This window comes from Podarcis vaucheri, assembly GCF_965113315.1.
Source record: "Podarcis vaucheri genome assembly, chromosome: 9".
In the NCBI taxonomy this organism is placed as follows: Eukaryota; Metazoa; Chordata; class Lepidosauria; order Squamata; family Lacertidae; genus Podarcis; species Podarcis vaucheri.
The window spans coordinates 69,310,539-69,325,044 of record NC_138767.1 but is presented as its reverse complement, the minus strand read 5'-3'; positions in this window follow the sequence as shown (position 1 = coordinate 69,325,044).

Here is a 14,506-nt window from a genome sequence, read left to right as displayed (position 1 = left end):
AAAATCCCTAAGCCCCGGGGTCACAATTTCAGCCAAAATCTGACTTTTGGCAATTCACTCAAAAATGGTGCCAGAAGCTTGCAAATGATCCCCTGAAAGCTTTGGCGATGGAAACAGAAGGCTTTTTATCACAGGACAAGAAATCAGCCCTCAAAAACTTAACCGGCAGAAAATATGTTTTTGAAAAAATCCCTAAGCCCCGGGGTCACAATTTCAGCAAAAATCTGACTTTTGGCAGCTCACTCAAAAATGGTGCCAGAAGCTTGCAAATGATCCCCTGAAAGCTTTGGCGATGGAAACAGAAGGCTTTTTATCACAGCACAAGAAATCAGCCCTCAAAAACTTAACCGGCTGAAAATATTTTTTTGAAAAAATCCCTAAGCCCCGGGGTCACAATTTCTGCAAAAATCTGACTTTTGGCAATTCACTCAAAAATAGTGCCAGAAGCTTGCAAATGATCCCCTGAAAGCTTTGGCGATGGAAACAGAAGGCTTTTTATCACAGGACAAGAAATCAGCCCTCAAAAACTTAACCGGCAGAAAATATTTTTTTGAAAAAATCCCTAAGCCCCAGCCGGGGTCACAATTTCAGCAAAAATCTGACTTTTGGAAATTCACTCAAAAATGGTGCCAGAAGCTTGCAAATGATGCCCTGAAAGCTTTGGGGATGGAAACAGAAGGCTTTTTATCACAGGACAAGAAATCAGCCCTCAAAAACTTAACCGGCAGAAAATATTTTTTTGAAAAAATCCCTAAGCCCCGGGGTCACAATTTCAGCAAAAATCTGACTTTTGGCAATTCACTCAAAAATGGTGCCAAAAGCTTGAAAATGCTCTCCTGAAAGGTTTGGCACTCGAAACAGAAGGCTTTTTATCACAGGACAAGAAATCAGCCCTCAAAAACTTAACGGGCAGAAAATATTTTTTTGAAAAAATCCCTAAGCCCCGGTCGGGGTCACAATTTCAGCAAAAATCTGACTTTTGGCAATTCACTCAAAAATGGTGCCAGAAGCTTGCAAATGATCCCCTGAAAGCTTTAGCGATGGAAACAGAAGGCTTTTTATCACAGGACAAGAAATCAGCCCTCAAAAACTTAACGGGCAGAAAATATTTTTTTGAAAATATCCCTAAGCCCCGGTCGGGGTCACAATTTCAGCAAAAATCTGACTTTTGGCAATTCACTCAAAAATGGTGCCAGAAGCTTGCAAATGATGCCCTGAAAGCTTTGGGGATGGAAACAGAAGGCTTTTTATCACAGGACAAGAAATCAGCCCTCAAAAACTTAACCGGCAGAAAATATTTTTTTGAAAAAATCCCTAAGCCCCGGGGTCACAATTTCAGCAAAAATCTGACTTTTGGCAATTCACTCAAAAATGGTGCCAAAAGCTTGAAAATGCTCTCCTGAAAGGTTTGGCACTCGAAACAGAAGGCTTTTTATCACAGGACAAGAAATCAGCCCTCAAAAACTTAACGGGCAGAAAATATTTTTTTGAAAAAATCCCTAAGCCCCGGTCGGGGTCACAATTTCAGCAAAAATCTGACTTTTGGCAATTCACTCAAAAATGGTGCCAGAAGCTTGCAAATGATCCCCTGAAAGCTTTGGCGATGGAAACAGAAGGCTTTTTATCACAGGACAAGAAATCAGCCCTCAAAAACTTAACCGGCAGAAAGTATTTTTTTGAAAAAATCCCTAAGCCCCGGGGTCACAATTTCAGCAAAAATCTGACTTTTGGCAATTCACTCAAAAATGATTCCAGAAGCTTGCAAATGATCCCCTGAAAGCTTTGGCGATGGAAACAAGGCTTTTTATCACAGGACAAGAAATCAGCCCTCAAAAACGTAACCGGCAGAAAATATTTTTTGGAAAAAATCCCTAAGCCCCGGGGTCACAATTTCAGCCAAAATCTGACTTTTGGCAATTCACTCAAAAATGGTGCCAGAAGCTTGCAAATGATCCCCTGAAAGCTTTGGCGATGGAAACAGAAGGCTTTTTATCACAGGACAAGAAATCAGCCCTCAAAAACTTAACGGGCAGAAAATATTTTTTTGAAAATATCCCTAAGCCCCGGTCGGGGTCACAATTTCAGCAAAAATCTGACTTTTGGCAATTCACTCAAAAATGGTGCCAGAAGCTTGCAAATGATGCCCTGAAAGCTTTGGGGATGGAAACAGAAGGCTTTTTATCACAGGACAAGAAATCAGCCCTCAAAAACTTAACCGGCAGAAAATATTTTTTTGAAAAAATCCCTAAGCCCCGGGGTCACAATTTCAGCAAAAATCTGACTTTTGGCAATTCACTCAAAAATGGTGCCAAAAGCTTGAAAATGCTCTCCTGAAAGGTTTGGCACTCGAAACAGAAGGCTTTTTATCACAGGACAAGAAATCAGCCCTCAAAAACTTAACGGGCAGAAAATATTTTTTTGAAAAAATCCCTAAGCCCCGGTCGGGGTCACAATTTCAGCAAAAATCTGACTTTTGGCAATTCACTCAAAAATGGTGCCAGAAGCTTGCAAATGATCCCCTGAAAGCTTTGGCGATGGAAACAGAAGGCTTTTTATCACAGGACAAGAAATCAGCCCTCAAAAACTTAACCGGCAGAAAATATTTTTTTGAAAAAATCCCTAAGCCCCGGGGTCACAATTTCAGCAAAAATCTGACTTTTGGCAATTCACTCAAAAATGATTCCAGAAGCTTGCAAATGATCCCCTGAAAGCTTTGGCGATGGAAACAAGGCTTTTTATCACAGGACAAGAAATCAGCCCTCAAAAACGTAACCGGCAGAAAATATTTTTTGGAAAAAATCCCTAAGCCCCGGGGTCACAATTTCAGCCAAAATCTGACTTTTGGCAATTCACTCAAAAATGGTGCCAGAAGCTTGCAAATGATCCCCTGAAAGGTTTGGGGATGGAAACAGAAGCCTTTTTATCACAGGACAAGAAATCAGCCCTCAAAAACTTAACCGGCAGAAAATATTTTTTTGAAAAAATCCCTAAGCCCCGGGGTCACAATTTCAGCAAAAATCTGACTTTTGGCAGTTCACTCAAAAATGGTGCCAGAAGCTTGCAAATGATCCCCTGAAAGCTTTGGCGATGGAAACAGAAGGCTTTTTATCACAGCACAAGAAATCAGCCCTCAAAAACTTAACCGGCTGAAAATATTTTTTTGAAAAAATCCCTAAGCCCCGGGGTCACAATTTCTGCAAAAATCTGACTTTTGGCAATTCACTCAAAAATAGTGCCAGAAGCTTGCAAATGATCCCCTGAAAGCTTTGGCGATGGAAACAGAAGGCTTTTTATCACAGGATAAGAAATCAGCCCTCAAAAACTTAACCGGCAGAAAATATTTTTTTGAAAAAATCCCTAAGCCCCAGCCGGGGTCACAATTTCAGCAAAAATCTGACTTTTGGAAATTCACTCAAAAATGGTGCCAGAAGCTTGCAAATGATGCCCTGAAAGCTTTGGGGATGGAAACAGAAGGCTTTTTATCACAGGACAAGAAATCAGCCCTCAAAAACTTAACCGGCAGAAAATATTTTTTTGAAAAAATCCCTAAGCCCCGGGGTCACAATTTCAGCAAAAATCTGACTTTTGGCAATTCACTCAAAAATGGTGCCAAAAGCTTGAAAATGCTCTCCTGAAAGGTTTGGCACTCGAAACAGAAGGCTTTTTATCACAGGACAAGAAATCAGCCCTCAAAAACTTAACCGGCAGAAAATATTTTTTTGAAAAAATCCCTAAGCCCCGGGGTCACAATTTCAGCAAAAATCTGACTTTTGGCAATTCACTCAAAAATGATTCCAGAAGCTTGCAAATGATCCCCTGAAAGCTTTGGCGATGGAAACAAGGCTTTTTATCACAGGACAAGAAATCAGCCCTCAAAAACGTAACCGGCAGAAAATATTTTTTGGAAAAAATCCCTAAGCCCCGGGGTCACAATTTCAGCCAAAATCTGACTTTTGGCAATTCACTCAAAAATGGTGCCAGAAGCTTGCAAATGATCCCCTGAAAGCTTTGGCGATGGAAACAGAAGGCTTTTTATCACAGGACAAGAAATCAGCCCTCAAAAACTTAACCGGCAGCAAATATTTTTTTGAAAAAATCCCTAAGCCCCGGAGTCACAATTTCAGCAAAAATCTGACTTTTGGCAATTCACTCAAAAATGGTGCCAGAAGCTTGCAAATGATGCCCTGAAAGGTTTGGGGATGGAAACAGAAGCCTTTTTATCACAGGACAAGAAATCAGCCCTCAAAAACTTAACCGGCAGAAAATATTTTTTTGAAAAAATCCCTAAGCCCCGGGGTCACAATTTCAGCAAAAATCTGACTTTTGGCAATTCACTCAAAAATGGTGCCAAAAGCTTGAAAATGCTCTCCTGAAAGGTTTGGCACTCGAAACAGAAGGCTTTTTATCACAGGACAAGAAATCAGCCCTCAAAAAATTAACGGGTAGAAAATACTTTTTTGAAAAAATCCCTAAGCCCCGGTCGGGGTCACAATTTCAGCAAAAATCTGACTTTTGGCAATTCACTCAAAAATGGTGCCAGAAGCTTGCAAATGATCCCCTGAAAGCTTTGGCGATGGAAACAGAAGGCTTTTTATCACAGGACAAGAAATCAGCCCTCAAAAACTTAACCGGCAGAAAATATTTTTTTGAAAAAATCCCTAAGCCCCGGGGTCACAATTTCAGCAAAAATCTGACTTTTGGCAATTCACTCAAAAATGATTCCAGAAGCTTGCAAATGATCCCCTGAAAGCTTTGGCGATGGAAACAAGGCTTTTTATCACAGGACAAGAAATCAGCCCTCAAAAACGTAACCGGCAGAAAATATTTTTTGGAAAAAATCCCTAAGCCCCGGGGTCACAATTTCAGCCAAAATCTGACTTTTGGCAATTCACTCAAAAATGGTGCCAGAAGCTTGCAAATGATCCCCTGAAAGCTTTGGCGATGGAAACAGAAGGCTTTTTATCACAGGACAAGAAATCAGCCCTCAAAAACTTAACCGGCAGCAAATATTTTTTTGAAAAAATCCCTAAGCCCCGGAGTCACAATTTCAGCAAAAATCTGACTTTTGGCAATTCACTCAAAAATGGTGCCAGAAGCTTGCAAATGATGCCCTGAAAGGTTTGGGGATGGAAACAGAAGCCTTTTTATCACAGGACAAGAAATCAGCCCTCAAAAACTTAACCGGCAGAAAATATTTTTTTGAAAAAATCCCTAAGCCCCGGGGTCACAATTTCAGCAAAAATCTGACTTTTGGCAATTCACTCAAAAATGGTGCCAAAAGCTTGAAAATGCTCTCCTGAAAGGTTTGGCACTCGAAACAGAAGGCTTTTTATCACAGGACAAGAAATCAGCCCTCAAAAAATTAACGGGTAGAAAATACTTTTTTGAAAAAATCCCTAAGCCCCGGGGTCACAATTTCAGCAAAAATCTGACTTTTGGCAGTTCACTCAAAAATGGTGCCATAAGCTTGCAAATGATCCCCTGAAAGCTTTGGCGATGGAAACAGAAGGCTTTTTATCACAGGACAAGAAATCAGCCCTCAAAAACGTAACCGGCAGAAAATATTTTTTTGAAAAAATCCCTAAGCCCCGGGGTCACAATTTCAGCAAAAATCTGACTTTTGGCAATTCACTCAAAAATGGTGCCAGAAGCTTGCAAATGATGCCCTGAAAGCTTTGGCGCTGGAAACAGAAGGCTTTTTATCACAGGACAAGAAATCAGCCCTCAAAAACGTAACCGGCAGAAAATATTTTTTTGAAAAAATCCCTAAGCCCCGGGGTCACAATTTCAGCCAAAATATGACTTTTGGCAATTCACTCAAAAATGGTGCCATAAGCTTGCAAATGATCCCCTGAAAGCTTTGGCGATGGAAACAGAAGGCTTTTTATCACAGGACAAGAAATCAGCCCTCAAAAACTTAACCGGCAGCAAATATTTTTTTGAAAAAATGCCTAAGCCCCAGGGTCACAATTTCAGCAAAAATCTGACTTTTGGCAATTCACTCAAAAATGGTGCCAGAAGCTTGCAAATGATGCCCTGAAAGCTTTGGGGATGGAAACAGAAGGCTTTTTATCACAGGACAAGAAATCAGCCCTCAAAAACTTAACCGGCAGAAAATTTTTTTTTGAAAAAATCCCTAAGCCCCGGGGTCACAATTTCAGCAAAAATCTGACTTTTGGCAATTCACTCAAAAATGGTGCCAAAAGCTTGAAAATGCTCTCCTGAAAGGTTTGGCACTCGAAACAGAAGGCTTTTTATCACAGGACAAGAAATCAGCCCTCAAAAACTTAACGGGCAGAAAATATTTTTTTGAAAATATCCCTAAGCCCCGGTCGGGGTCACAATTTCAGCAAAAATCTGACTTTTGGCAATTCACTCAAAAATGGTGCCAGAAGCTTGCAAATGATGCCCTGAAAGCTTTGGCGATGGAAACAGAAGGCTTTTTATCACAGGACAAGAAATCAGCCCTCAAAAACGTAACCGGCAGAAAATATTTTTTTGAAAAAATCCCTAAGCCCCGGGGTCACAATTTCAGCAAAAATCTGACTTTTGGCAATTCACTCAAAAATGGTGCCAAAAGCTTGAAAATGCTCTCCTGAAAGGTTTGGCACTCGAAACAGAAGGCTTTTTATCACAGGACAAGAAATCAGCCCTCAAAAAATTAACGGGTAGAAAATACTTTTTTGAAAAAATCCCTAAGCCCCGGGGTCACAATTTCAGCAAAAATCTGACTTTTGGCAGTTCACTCAAAAATGGTGCCAGAAGCTTGCAAATGATCCCCTGAAAGCTTTGGCGATGGAAACAGAAGGCTTTTTATCACAGGACAAGAAATCAGCCCTCAAAAACTTAACCGGCAGAAAATATTTTTTTGAAAAAATCCCTAAGTCCCGGGGTCACAATTTCTGCAAAAATCTGACTTTTGGCAATTCACTCAAAAATGGTGCCAGAAGCTTGCAAATGATCCCCTGAAAGCTTTGGCGATGGAAACAGAAGGCTTTTTATCACAGGACAAGAAATCAGCCCTCAAAAACGTAACCGGCAGAAAATATTTTTTTGAAAAAATCCCTAAGCCCCGGGGTCACAATTTCAGCAAAAATCTGACTTTTGGCAATTCACTCAAAAATGGTGCCAGAAGCTTGCAAATGATGCCCTGAAAGCTTTGGCGCTGGAAACAGAAGGCTTTTTATCACAGGACAAGAAATCAGCCCTCAAAAACGTAAGGGGCAGAAAATATTTTTTTGAAAAAATCCCTAAGCCCCGGGGTCACAATTTCAGCCAAAATCTGACTTTTGGCAATTCACTCAAAAATGGTGCCATAAGCTTGCAAATGATCCCCTGAAAGCTTTGGCGATGGAAACAGAAGGCTTTTTATCACAGCACAAGAAATCAGCCCTCAAAAACTTAACCGGCTGAAAATATTTTTTTGAAAAAATCCCTAAGCCCCGGGGTCACAATTTCTGCAAAAATCTGACTTTTGGCAATTCACTCAAAAATAGTGCCAGAAGCTTGCAAATGATCCCCTGAAAGCTTTGGCGATGGAAACAGAAGGCTTTTTATCACAGGACAAGAAATCAGCCCTCAAAAACTTAACCGGCAGAAAATATTTTTTTGAAAAAATCCCTAAGCCCCAGCCGGGGTCACAATTTCAGCAAAAATCTGACTTTTGGAAATTCACTCAAAAATGGTGCCAGAAGCTTGCAAATGATGCCCTGAAAGCTTTGGGGATGGAAACAGAAGGCTTTTTATCACAGGACAAGAAATCAGCCCTCAAAAACTTAACCGGCAGAAAATATTTTTTTGAAAAAATCCCTAAGCCCCGGGGTCACAATTTCAGCAAAAATCTGACTTTTGGCAATTCACTCAAAAATGGTGCCAAAAGCTTGAAAATGCTCTCCTGAAAGGTTTGGCACTCGAAACAGAAGGCTTTTTATCACAGGACAAGAAATCAGCCCTCAAAAACTTAACGGGCAGAAAATATTTTTTTGAAAAAATCCCTAAGCCCCGGTCGGGGTCACAATTTCAGCAAAAATCTGACTTTTGGCAATTCACTCAAAAATGGTGCCAGAAGCTTGCAAATGATCCCCTGAAAGCTTTGGCGATGGAAACAGAAGGCTTTTTATCACAGGACAAGAAATCAGCCCTCAAAAACTTAACCGGCAGAAAATATTTTTTTGAAAAAATCCCTAAGCCCCGGGGTCACAATTTCAGCAAAAATCTGACTTTTGGCAATTCACTCAAAAATGATTCCAGAAGCTTGCAAATGATTCCCTGAAAGCTTTGGGGATGGAAACAAGGCTTTTTATCACAGGACAAGAAATCAGCCCTCAAAAACGTAACCGGCAGAAAATATTTTTTGGAAAAAATCCCTAAGCCCCGGGGTCACAATTTCAGCCAAAATCTGACTTTTGGCAATTCACTCAAAAATGGTGCCAGAAGCTTGCAAATGATCCCCTGAAAGCTTTGGCGATGGAAACAGAAGGCTTTTTATCACAGGACAAGAAATCAGCCCTCAAAAACTTAACCGGCAGCAAATATTTTTTTGAAAAAATCCCTAAGCCCCGGGGTCACAATTTCAGCAAAAATCTGACTTTTGGCAATTCACTCAAAAATGGTGCCAAAAGCTTGAAAATGCTCTCCTGAAAGGTTTGGCACTCGAAACAGAAGGCTTTTTATCACAGGACAAGAAATCAGCCCTCAAAAAATTAACGGGTAGAAAATACTTTTTTGAAAAAATCCCTAAGCCCCGGGGTCACAATTTCAGCAAAAATCTGACTTTTGGCAGTTCACTCAAAAATGGTGCCATAAGCTTGCAAATGATCCCCTGAAAGCTTTGGCGATGGAAACAGAAGGCTTTTTATCACAGGACAAGAAATCAGCCCTCAAAAACTTAACCGGCAGAAAATATTTTTTTGAAAAAATCCCTAAGCCCCGGGGTCACAATTTCAGCAAAAATCTGACTTTTGGCAATTCACTCAAAAATGGTGCCAAAAGCTTGAAAATGCTCCCCTGAAAGCTTTGGCGATGGAAACAGAAGGCTTTTTATCACAGGACAAGAAATCAGCCCTCAAAAACTTAACCGGCAGCAAATATTTTTTTGAAAAAATCCCTAAGCCCCGGGGTCACAATTTCAGCAAAAATCTGACTTTTGGCAATTCACTCAAAAATGGTGCCAGAAGCTTGCAGATGATGCCCTGAAAGCTTTGGGGATGGAAACAGAAGGCTTTTTATCACAGGACAAGAAATCAGCCCTCAAAAACTTAACCGGCAGAAAATATTTTTTTGAAAAAATCCCTAAGCCCCGGGGTCAAAATTTCAGCAAAAATCTGACTTTGGGCAATTCACTCAAAAATGGTGCCAGAAGCTTGCAAATGATCCCCTGAAAGCTTTGGGGATGGAAACAGAAGGCTTTTTATCACAGGACAAGAAATCAGCCCTCAAAAACTTAACCGGCAGAAAATATTTTTTTGAAAAAATCCCTAAGCCCCGGGGTCACAATTTCAGCAAAAATCTGACTTTTGGCAATTCACTCAAAAATGGTGCCAGAAGCTTGCAAATGATGCCCTGAAAGCTTTGGCGATGGAAACAGAAGGCTTTTTATCACAGGACAAGAAATCAGCCCTCAAAAACGTAACCGGCAGAAAATATTTTTTTGAAAAAATCCCTAAGCCCCGGGGTCACAATTTCAGCAAAAATCTGACTTTTGGCAATTCACTCAAAAATGGTGCCAAAAGCTTGAAAATGCTCTCCTGAAAGGTTTGGCACTCGAAACAGAAGGCTTTTTATCACAGGACAAGAAATCAGCCCTCAAAAAATTAACGGGTAGAAAATACTTTTTTGAAAAAATCCCTAAGCCCCGGGGTCACAATTTCAGCAAAAATCTGACTTTTGGCAGTTCACTCAAAAATGGTGCCAGAAGCTTGCAAATGATCCCCTGAAAGCTTTGGCGATGGAAACAGAAGGCTTTTTATCACAGGACAAGAAATCAGCCCTCAAAAACTTAACCGGCAGAAAATATTTTTTTGAAAAAATCCCTAAGCCCCGGGGTCACAATTTCAGCAAAAATCTGACTTTTGGCAATTCACTCAAAAATGGTGCCAAAAGCTTGAAAATGCTCCCATGAAAGCTTTGGCGATGGAAACAGAAGGCTTTTTATCACAGGACAAGAAATCAGCCCTCAAAAACTTAACCGGCAGAAAATATTTTTTTGAAAAAATCCCTAAGTCCCGGGGTCACAATTTCTGCAAAAATCTGACTTTTGGCAATTCACTCAAAAATGGTGCCAGAAGCTTGCAAATGATCCCCTGAAAGCTTTGGCGATGGAAACAGATGGCTTTTTATCACAGGACAAGAAATCAGCCCTCAAAAACGAAACCGGCAGAAAATATTTTTTTGAAAAAATCCCTAAGCCCCGGGGTCACAATTTCAGCCAAAATCTGACTTTTGGCAATTCACTCAAAAATGGTGCCATAAGCTTGCAAATGATCCCCTGAAAGCTTTGGCGATGGAAACAGAAGGCTTTTTATCACAGGACAAGAAATCAGCCCTCAAAAACTTAACGGGCAGAAAATATTTTTTTGAAAAAATGCCTAAGCCCCGGGGTCACAATTTCAGCAAAAATCTGACTTTTGGCAATTCACTCAAAAATGGTGCCAGAAGCTTGCAAATGATGCCCTGAAAGCTTTAAGGATGGAAACAGAAGGCTTTTTATCACAGGACAAGAAATCAGCCCTCAAAAACTTAACCGGCAGAAAATTTTTTTTTGAAAAAATCCCTAAGCCCCGGGGTCACAATTTCAGCAAAAATCTGACTTTTGGCAATTCACTCAAAAATGGTGCCAAAAGCTTGAAAATGCTCTCCTGAAAGGTTTGGCACTCGAAACAGAAGGCTTTTTATCACAGGACAGGAAATCAGCCCTCAAAAACTTAACGGGCAGAAAATATTTTTTTGAAAATATCCCTAAGCCCCGGTCGGGGTCACAATTTCAGCAAAAATCTGACTTTTGGCAATTCACTCAAAAATGGTGCCAGAAGCTTGCAAATGATGCCCTGAAAGCTTTGGCGATGGAAACAGAAGGCTTTTTATCACAGGACAAGAAATCAGCCCTCAAAAACGTAACCGGCAGAAAATATTTTTTTGAAAAAATCCCTAAGCCCCGGGGTCACAATTTCAGCAAAAATCTGACTTTTGGCAATTCACTCAAAAATGGTGCCAAAAGCTTGAAAATGCTCTCCTGAAAGGTTTGGCACTCGAAACAGAAGGCTTTTTATCACAGGACAAGAAATCAGCCCTCAAAAAATTAACGGGTAGAAAATACTTTTTTGAAAAAATCCCTAAGCCCCGGGGTCACAATTTCAGCAAAAATCTGACTTTTGGCAGTTCACTCAAAAATGGTGCCAGAAGCTTGCAAATGATCCCCTGAAAGCTTTGGCGATGGAAACAGAAGGCTTTTTATCACAGGACAAGAAATCAGCCCTCAAAAACTTAACCGGCAGAAAATATTTTTTTGAAAAAATCCCTAAGCCCCGGGGTCACAATTTCAGCAAAAATCTGACTTTTGGCAATTCACTCAAAAATGGTGCCAAAAGCTTGAAAATGCTCCCATGAAAGCTTTGGCGATGGAAACAGAAGGCTTTTTATCACAGGACAAGAAATCAGCCCTCAAAAACTTAACCGGCAGAAAATATTTTTTTGAAAAAATCCCTAAGTCCCGGGGTCACAATTTCTGCAAAAATCTGACTTTTGGCAATTCACTCAAAAATGGTGCCAGAAGCTTGCAAATGATCCCCTGAAAGTTTTGGCGATGGAAACAGAAGGCTTTTTATCACAGGACAAGAAATCAGCCCTCAAAAAATTAACGGGTAGAAAATACTTTTTTGAAAAAATCCCTAAGCCCCGGGGTCACAATTTCAGCAAAAATCTGACTTTTGGCAGTTCACTCAAAAATGGTGCCAGAAGCTTGCAAATGATCCCCTGAAAGCTTTGGCGATGGAAACAGAAGGCTTTTTATCACAGGACAAGAAATCAGCCCTCAAAAACTTAACCGGCAGAAAATATTTTTTTGAAAAAATCCCTAAGCCCCGGGGTCACAATTTCAGCAAAAATCTGACTTTTGGCAATTCACTCAAAAATGGTGCCAAAAGCTTGAAAATGCTCCCATGAAAGCTTTGGCGATGGAAACAGAAGGCTTTTTATCACAGGACAAGAAATCAGCCCTCAAAAACTTAACCGGCAGAAAATATTTTTTTGAAAAAATCCCTAAGTCCCGGGGTCACAATTTCTGCAAAAATCTGACTTTTGGCAATTCACTCAAAAATGGTGCCAGAAGCTTGCAAATGATCCCCTGAAAGTTTTGGCGATGGAAACAGAAGGCTTTTTATCACAGGACAAGAAATCAGCCCTCAAAAACGAAACCGGCAGAAAATATTTTTTTGAAAAAATCCCTAAGCCCCGGGGTCACAATTTCAGCAAAAATCTGACTTTTGGCAATTCACTCAAAAATGGTGCCAGAAGCTTGCAAATGATGCCCTGAAAGCTTTGGCGCTGGAAACAGAAGGCTTTTTATCACAGGACAAGAAATCAGCCCTCAAAAACGTAACCGGCAGAAAATATTTTTTTGAAAAAATCCCTAAGCCCCGGGGTCACAATTTCAGCCAAAATCTGACTTTTGGCAATTCACTCAAAAATGGTGCCATAAGCTTGCAAATGATCCCCTGAAAGCTTTGGCGATGGAAACAGAAGGCTTTTTATCACAGGACAAGAAATCAGCCCTCAAAAACTTAACCGGCAGCAAATATTTTTTTGAAAAAATGCCTAAGCCCCGGGGTCACAATTTCAGCAAAAATCTGACTTTTGGCAATTCACTCAAAAATGGTGCCAGAAGCTTGCAAATGATGCCCTGAAAGCTTTGGGGATGGAAACAGAAGGCTTTTTATCACAGGACAAGAAATCAGCCCTCAAAAACTTAACCGGCAGAAAAAATTTTTTTGAAAAAATCCCTAAGCCCCGGGGTCACAATTTCAGCAAAAATCTGACTTTTGGCAATTCACTCAAAAATGGTGCCAAAAGCTTGAAAATGCTCTCCTGAAAGGTTTGGCACTCGAAACAGAAGGCTTTTTATCACAGGACAGGAAATCAGCCCTCAAAAACTTAACGGGCAGAAAATATTTTTTTGAAAATATCCCTAAGCCCCGGTCGGGGTCACAATTTCAGCAAAAATCTGACTTTTGGCAATTCACTCAAAAATGGTGCCAGAAGCTTGCAAATGATGCCCTGAAAGCTTTGGCGATGGAAACAGAAGGCTTTTTATCACAGGACAAGAAATCAGCCCTCAAAAACGTAACCGGCAGAAAATATTTTTTTGAAAAAATCCCTAAGCCCCGGGGTCACAATTTCAGCAAAAATCTGACTTTTGGCAATTCACTCAAAAATGGTGCCAAAAGCTTGAAAATGCTCTCCTGAAAGGTTTGGCACTCGAAACAGAAGGCTTTTTATCACAGGACAAGAAATCAGCCCTCAAAAAATTAACGGGTAGAAAATACTTTTTTGAAAAAATCCCTAAGCCCCGGGGTCACAATTTCAGCAAAAATCTGACTTTTGGCAGTTCACTCAAAAATGGTGCCAGAAGCTTGCAAATGATCCCCTGAAAGCTTTGGCGATGGAAACAGAAGGCTTTTTATCACAGGACAAGAAATCAGCCCTCAAAAACTTAACCGGCAGAAAATATTTTTTTGAAAAAATCCCTAAGCCCCGGGGTCACAATTTCAGCAAAAATCTGACTTTTGGCAATTCACTCAAAAATGGTGCCAAAAGCTTGAAAATGCTCCCATGAAAGCTTTGGCGATGGAAACAGAAGGCTTTTTATCACAGGACAAGAAATCAGCCCTCAAAAACTTAACCGGCAGAAAATATTTTTTTGAAAAAATCCCTAAGTCCCGGGGTCACAATTTCTGCAAAAATCTGACTTTTGGCAATTCACTCAAAAATGGTGCCAGAAGCTTGCAAATGATCCCCTGAAAGCTTTGGCGATGGAAACAGAAGGCTTTTTATCACAGGACAAGAAATCAGCCCTCAAAAACGTAACCGGCAGAAAATATTTTTTTGAAAAAATCCCTAAGCCCCGGGGTCACAATTTCAGCAAAAATCTGACTTTTGGCAATTCACTCAAAAATGGTGCCAGAAGCTTGCAAATGATGCCCTGAAAGCTTTGGCGCTGGAAACAGAAGGCTTTTTATCACAGGACAAGAAATCAGCCCTCAAAAACGTAACCGGCAGAAAATATTTTTTTGAAAAAATCCCTAAGCCCCGGGGTCACAATTTCAGCCAAAATCTGACTTTTGGCAATTCACTCAAAAATGGTGCCATAAGCTTGCAAATGATCCCCTGAAAGCTTTGGCGATGGAAACAGAAGGCTTTTTATCACAGGACAAGAAATCAGCCCTCAAAAACTTAACCGGCAGCAAATATTTTTTTGAAAAAATGCCTAAGCCCCGGGGTCACAATTTCAGCA